We start from the raw sequence: 8,418 nt of genomic DNA on the forward strand, positions 1-8,418 counted from the left end.
GAATTAAATATATTTATCGACAGGAGTCGTATTTATATTTCTTCTTATTTTTAAGTTATTACAAAAATATTTTAAAAAAAAAAACTAAATTATTGTAAGATTAATAGATTAATCGCTCTGCTCAGAACCTAAATATTACTTATAATGTTATATTTTTAAATATTAATCATTAAATTATAAACAAAGTGCTTTTATATTGTATTATACTATACATTTTTGATATTTTGTAAGACTAATATTTATACTAATATTTATAATATAGCTATAATAATATCAAAAGCAACATACCAAAATTTTGCTTTGCAACGTTTACTTTTACTATTTGATGTGTTTTTACAATATCCTATTTTTAATAATATGGAAACTAAATGCCACTAAGCATAAAATAGTATAGGACCTACTTTTCAAAAGCTCTTTTAATCTAATTAATCAAATTGACATAAAAAAAAAAGAATAGATGATACTTCTAGTGATGAATTAATGATTTTTAAAATAAACAATTCTAATGATTTTATCAAGATTATTCTGCAAAAAAACGCATGTGTATGAAACAGAAAGATTATAACAATCCAATTATAAAAAAAAAAACTGATATACTCTACTCACCAATACTTGTTTATGATCAGCTCAATGTTTATAATTTAAAAACTAATTTTTTACTGAACATTTGTAAAATTACGTTTAGATATAAGAATAGTCATGTTACATCTGTCTATAATTATAATAAACATTTTAGGAGTAATATTAATTTAGTATTATGTTTTTAATAACTCTTGTATTGAATTTAGAATAAATGCAAATTCTATGAATAATTTTGAAGAATTAAAAAATCTATTGCTTCAACAAATATAATGTTTAATATCAGACCAATCCAGAATATTTTAATATGGGGGCTCAAAAACATATAACTTCACCATACTTATAATCTACTTTAGATCATGTAATTTACAATACAAATTTATTTTATTGATGTCTTTAATGCCAGAGTGTTCCCAAGCACCAATAGCCCCCTCCATGAATCTCCACCTGTTAAATAACATATATTTATCATTTTGTTAATTTATGTTATTCAGTATGAACTTTTATGCTTAGGTATGGGAATTTTCTTTATTTTATAACTTAAATCACAAGAACACATCATTATAAAATAAATACATTAATCATTTCGCTTAGAATTTAAATTTCTCAATGAATATATTTTAAGATCACTTATTGCATATTATATATTTTCTGTTATTAATTTAAAGTACCACTTGGTTATTTTAAACTATTTGATATTTTAGAATATAGCATAGCGTTACGGTAATTAAATATTATTTTACAGGAAATAGATGTTTGATATACGTTTTTATGCGAATAATTATAATACTCATAATAGTTAACCACATGTAGTTACATCCTACTTTATCCATAACTGAAATACTGTACGTCATAATGACCAGCAATCTTTAACATGCCTTTATAAACTAAACATTAACATTTAAAATCAATGTTATAAATTGTAATAAGTAAAAAATAAATTATATGGAGCGATAACAAAAATTGTCGTGACAGACAGAAGAACGATGAACGTAGGTAGTCTTCAATAATATATATAATCAAGCCTCTAATCTTATTATTTATTAAATAATGTTGATTTTCGACTATTAACGAAACACAGAATATTAGCTGTACGCGCCCCACAATAGGGACTACCCGAAGGATCACTCGGTGACAACCGAGACAAGATTTCGTACGTTGATGGTGGCCAATATCACCACTAAACGACGTCTATTTTTGGGTGGGCAACCAAATGTGTCCTCGTCTGATATTATGGTGGGTAGGCAACCAAATGTGCACGGCGACGACAACGACGAGGACGGGAGAGACCTACCGAGGAATGAGGATGGTTCAAGCTAGTTATGGGTGGAGAGTCTCTGTGGTCGAGTTGGTTTGGTGACCACAGAGCTCACAAACACAGGGACAATACTTTAAAACCAACTTAATCCTATTAAAGTCTTGAGACGATGATAGAAATGAATCAATAGGCAGACGTCCTGGACGACCTGGGCGGCCTCTCACACAACATACGTATATATGTTGCTGGCGGACTTACGCGGCGACGAATGACGGACCAACGCAGACAACAACCAGTTTCCCGGTTTGACGGCGACAATAATAATAATAATAATCAAAGACTTACGGTTGAGTGTTGGAGATCATAATTTTATTGGAAATATTTCAGGTTTAATAGCGACACACATTATAATAATAAAGAGAGTTAATAAAAGTCGGCAACTGTGTGCACCATGAAAATAATTTAAATAAATGTGGTGCTCGTTTTAATAGCGCGTCACACATATAAATAATAACGATTGTTATAATAGCGGATAACAAAATAAATAACACAGATCGCTATATTAGCGGATCACACAATATAAAAAAGTATAATCGCTTTAATAGCGGACCAATAAACGAAACAAAAACATTTTTATAATAATAATAAGAGTAGAAAATTAATATGGCTTTGGCTGCAGAACGTAAACAAAAACAATACAAAATAAATAATATAATATATATTATATGCCTATCTGAGGCGACAGGCCGACCGATAATACAAAAACACAAAGAGATTAAACAAGTACAACAATTATAATAATTCACAATTAACAGAATGAGAGGTGTATGGATGACAAGGGAGCTGATAGGGAACGGTCGTCATCGCCGCCGAATTCGATAACGCGATGCGCTAATAGCTTGGCGCGAACATTAGCATAAATTAAATGCTGCGATAATTGGACGCCCCAAAACCCTATTCAAAATTGAAACATTCCTGGACAAACCGGGGAAAATATACCAACAATAACATACTTATAAATTGGGTATACATTATAAGTATCATTAAACCTTGATGTACCAATAGTAACATTTTCATGTACCTACAATTATTCGTTTTTGAATAACAATAAAATAACAAAACCGTTAGAAGTCGAGTGAATATCCAATACTGTAAAAATATGAAATTCATACCCTCATAAAAATTTAATTTGATTTGCTCGTAGACATTTTTTTTTTTGATTTAGGTGGACAAACTTATGAATATCTTAGATTTAAAATGTAATATTTCTATGAATTCTCAAATCAAATTAATTTGCTAATTTTCGTGATTTTTCCGTATTTATCAAGATTTAAACTTTAAATGCTTCTAAAAAAAACTGTGACTAAGGATTTTTAATATTTTTCAAATGTCTTTGTAACAATATAGTAGGAGCCTTGTATTAAATTTTCAATCTTTTTTACCTAACACAGAAAGTTTTATTGACATTCATAGAAAAAAAGGTGGGTAAGTGGATTTCGCTCTGCTGTACAGTAGGTTACAAGTGGGTCACTGTATAATGGATGGTCTTAAATTTGAATTCAATGATATAATATCATTGTATAAGAAAAACGATTCTGAGCGGAGACGGTATGTTAGTCTAGGTATAAGACATAATATTATATTAGGTACCTATAATAAATTCCAAATTAATAATATCATAATATTTATTAGGTACTTATAACGCGTTATACATCAACAAAAAACCGTGGTACTATCATAGATATATAATAGTATACTTTAGAAGTTTCAAGTACCCACGAATAATATTATACAATCACAACAAAATAACTAAAATAGTTATCCTAGGTTTTTAATATGTAATTTCGTCCAAATTTGTACTTAAAATGACTATAAAAATAAACTGCGTAAATGTATTTTTTAGATTTTTTGGTAACAGAATTAATTACTTACGTGGAATCTTGTTTTAAATTTTCAATTCTTAGATACAAAAATTGAACATTTTATAAATTTTTAACTACAAAATAATTTTTCAAATTAAAATTTGATAAATTTTGTCAAAATTTGATCTTTAAATGCTTATGAAAAAAAATTGTGCCTATGTATTTTTAATATTTTTCAACTGATATTGTAACAATATATCAGGAGCTTTGTATTAAATTTATACACTTTTTGGCCCAACAGATAAAACTTTATTGATATTTAGAGAAAAAAAAAACTAAAAAAATTGAAATATGTAAAATGCTAATATAAACATTCAGTGAAATTTTCAAGTTTCTACAGTCACTCGTTTTTTAATTACAACAAAATAAGAAAATCGTTACGTAAGAAATCGAGTGAATATCAAATGTTGTAAAAATATGAATTTCAAACGCCCATAAAAATTTAATTTGAGTTTCTTATAGACATTTTTTTTTTGGTAAAGGTAGATTATCCTATAAGGAATCTTGTATTACATTTTAAAATCTTAGATTTAAAAAGAAAAATTTTTATGAATTTATAACTCGAAATAATTTGCAAATTTTCGTGATTTTTCCATATTTTGTCATTTTTTGAACTTTAAATTCTTAAAAAAAAAAACTGTGACTAACGATTTTTAATATTTTTCATCTGCCTTTGAAACAATATATTAGGAGCCTTCTATTAAATTTTCAAGCTTTTTTATCCAACAAATATTTTTAGAAAAAAAACTAAAAAAAAATGGAAAATAAAAATGTCCGTAAAGAGCTCAAAATACATCAAAATATTTTGAAAATGTTATGGTGTATAGAAGATGCTAAGATAAACATTCAGTCAAAATTTCATGTATCTACGGTAATTTTTTTTAAAGTTACACCAAAAAACCAAATTCAATTTTGTGAAAAATCGATTTTGCGTAAAAATTCCCGTTTTTCCTTAATTTTTCTTTTGTTTTTCTCGGCGCTTTTGTAAACCACTGGGAAATTTAAATTTTGACCTCCCCAATGCACCAACGATATTCACTTTCTGATCGAACAAGATACTGAAGTTGAAAATCGTAGCATTATTTCGACTACTTATCGTGTACACAGACACAAAAAAAATAAAAAAATAAATAAAAAAATAAAAAAACACACATCATTGTAAAATCAATACATTCATCGTTCCACTCAGAATCTAAAAGTCTAATAGAATTGGAAACAGAAAATGTTCATAAACAGTTCCAAATAGATCAAAATATTTTGAAAATGTTATCGTGTATTGGTAATTCAAATATTAACAACCAATGAAAATGTCATGTATTTATGTTCATTTGTTTTAGAGTTATACCAAAAACCATAATCGATATTATGGAAACTAAATTATTATAATTTAAAAATATATTTTGGCAGTAAATCAAATTGATTATCTTATTATTTATTAAACAATATTGATTTTTGACTATTAACAAAACACAGAATATTAACATAAATTCAATGCAAACGCATAAATTATATTCAAAATAAAAACACTTCTGGAGAAACCGGGGAAAATATACCTACGATAACATTGGTACTTGTAAATTAGGTATAGGTAAGTTATAATTAGTATCGTTAAACCTTGAAGTACCTACTTGTTAAAAATAGATTCAACTTATTTGTACCTTAACAATATTTTATAAATAATCTGCAACTATAGTGACCTTAAGAATATTGTTAATACATTTTAGGAACTTAAAAGACATCTGACTATAATTATATTATTATTACCTTAGTAATAATAACACTGGCACAATATCTGTTTGAATGACTGTTTGAATATAAGTTTAATTTTTCTACTTGACTCTCTTGGTGCTTCAAATTATTTATAACAGTATTTTCAATGTTTTTGTCTGAAAAAAAAATTGATTCTATGTTATCACTTTTATCATAATAAGCTAACTTTTTGTTTAGTACAATTCTCATCAACTTACCTTAAAAGGTTTTGATCTATCGGTAAAAATCCATTTCTTCCAGAATCGACATCATTACTTTGAGTAATATAACGCTGTATACAAATAAAAATTATATTGAAAATGAAATTTTAACTTGAGATCAAGAAGCATTACTTATAAGGATAGCTGGTTTTGGAATGTATACGACGCCTCTATTCCGGTCTCCAATAGTCCGATACTTGTGTTCTTACTACAAACAAATTTTTCTGTCAAGATTCACGACCACCATACATGATGCCCGGTATTATACTAACAACTACGAAATAAAAGACACCCTCCCTGGGTGCGCTTGATCAGGGGTATGAAACTCTGTGAATTGGCCGAATCGGGCGATTGTAGCCTTGAACACGGTCTCCAGGGGGGCGTGGCATACGTAATCTATGATAAAAGTAAACAGTGGAGGGTGTAGTAAACCCAAAAGCTATAATATTGTTTTAAATAAAATAATATAAAATAAATAAATTATACATACAGTATAATTTATTTGTAGTAATGTAGGTATTAATACGGAATATAAAGTAAGCCTAAATAACAGGAAACGTAGGCCAAAGGCGAAAACAACAAGTTGTTATAGCTAGTCACACATTAATGAAATTCAGCAATATTAGGGATGTATTAATACCCACAGCTATAATATGATATTAAACAATATCATGTAGATATTATACATTTAGTATAATTTATAATAGGTAATGTAGGCATATAACGGGAAGTGTAGATCAGAGGTGAAAACAACAAGTTGTTTTACCTAATGCAATTCGACATTACTAGGGAAGTAATATTAGAATATAGCTATCACGCCACTAGTACGTCATTGTTAGAACCCACATAAATACGGGTAGAGCGCCTACCATTACTTAGAAGATAGTCAGCCCTCGTCGTAGGTCTAACAAGCTTACGACAGTGCTTATAATTATTGTGTATTTGAATTTGTAATAATAAAGTGTTAAATTATTGTTATCTTTAAAAAGTCTAAAAGTGTTTATAATTATCACCTATCTTTCTCATCCACGACTCAAGACAACGACGAACGTGTGACGTCGTTAAATAATTATTGTATTAGTGTTCAACGTGTCCTGCAATTTTCTTAACACATGTAATCTATATTACAATATATGTTAAAATACGAAACCTTAAAGTACCTATAAGACGGGACTTCTGGCCATAGAAATGAAACTATTTAAAATAGTTAATATTTAGTATTAACTATTTAATATGTTATTAATAAACTGAAATGGAACATTAATATAAATATAGTATCTTAAAAAATACAGTAATCAGAGTGTAAAGTCCTACTATTATGGTAGTAAAAATTATTAATTAATAATTTTACTACTATTTGCAAATTAAATGTTTATCTTACCTCAATAGTCAAATAATAATCTCAATTTTTCTCTATTGTGGGGAATTAGGTAGTGGCTCAATAGGGTAGGCGTAATATAATTTTTTATATATCATGATCAAAGTAAAGTTATTATTTACTAGTTAACTATTTAGTTTAAGCACTTTCTAAAAACTTCTAACACTATTAAAACTATTTTTGATTAACTGAGTTTATTTAATAATCATTGCGTGATCTGTGTACCAAAAAAAAATATATATATATTATTGAAGATAACTTGATATGAATGGGTTATTCCACGTTAATACTATTTGTACCTATATGACATACATATATATTTTATGAAACTCTTTTAGTGTTTTGACTAAATCATTTTTTTCAATCAATTTTTTTTGTTTTGAATTTTCTTCTGTGCGGTTTTTTTAATTATTATTTTTATGAAAATGGAAGACACTACATATTTTAACGGTCTGAAAAATTTCATAGACAGCTCAAGCATAGTCAATAATATTTCTATATTCAAGGAGAAACCAGTGATTTGAATGTGTTTGCTAAACGTCTGTTAGAATTAGGTTTTGGATATGTTGTGACAAAGTCTATAAAATATGAAGGTAATTTATTAAAGTCTGAATGTTTAAATAGTTATTTATTGAATTTCAAAATATGAACCAATAATATTAAAATGTGTTGACAGGAGAAAAATCTAAGTACAGATTTACGGGATCTAAAAAACCGGTAAAAAATTATATTACGCCTACCCTATCGAGCCACTACCTAATTCCCCATAATAGAGAAAAATTGAGATTATTATTTGACTATTGAGATGAGATAAACATTTAATTTGCAAATAGTAGTATAATTATTAATTAATAATTTTTACTACCATAATAGTAGGACTTTACACTCTGATTACTGTATTTTTTAAGATACTATATTTATATTAATGTTCCATTTCAGTTTATTAATAACTAGGGACCGGATTTATATGCAAATGCATAAACGTATTGGAATAAGCTTTTTGAAATCTGATGAGAATTGTCTCCGATTTAGATCATTCTTATTAAAATAACACGAATTGTATTTTGCATATTTTGCATATTTCAACGTTTTTACCTATTAAATACATATTTAATGCATATTTGTAGGTTTATAGTGCATATTATTATTTATACCACATATACCTATTTGTTTTTCGTCGTATTTTCACGTTCACAGCCACATAATATCGATAATATTACGACCAGTATTGCCAAAAAAAATGACATACATAAATATTGATATACATATTTATGTATATATTATTATAATATCAATATAAATAAATTTCAT

General features: G+C 27.3%; 1 protein-coding gene across 2 annotated transcripts in view; it reads left to right on the forward strand.

Annotated features, from left to right (window-relative positions):
• LOC100158671 (ADAM 17-like protease) overlaps positions 1 to 8,418 on the forward strand; it is a 66,758-nt gene that overhangs the window by 47,692 nt on the left and 10,648 nt on the right. The window lies entirely within an intron of this gene.

Source organism: Acyrthosiphon pisum, chromosome A2 (assembly GCF_005508785.2).
Source record: "Acyrthosiphon pisum isolate AL4f chromosome A2, pea_aphid_22Mar2018_4r6ur, whole genome shotgun sequence".
Classification (NCBI taxonomy): Eukaryota; Metazoa; Arthropoda; class Insecta; order Hemiptera; family Aphididae; genus Acyrthosiphon; species Acyrthosiphon pisum.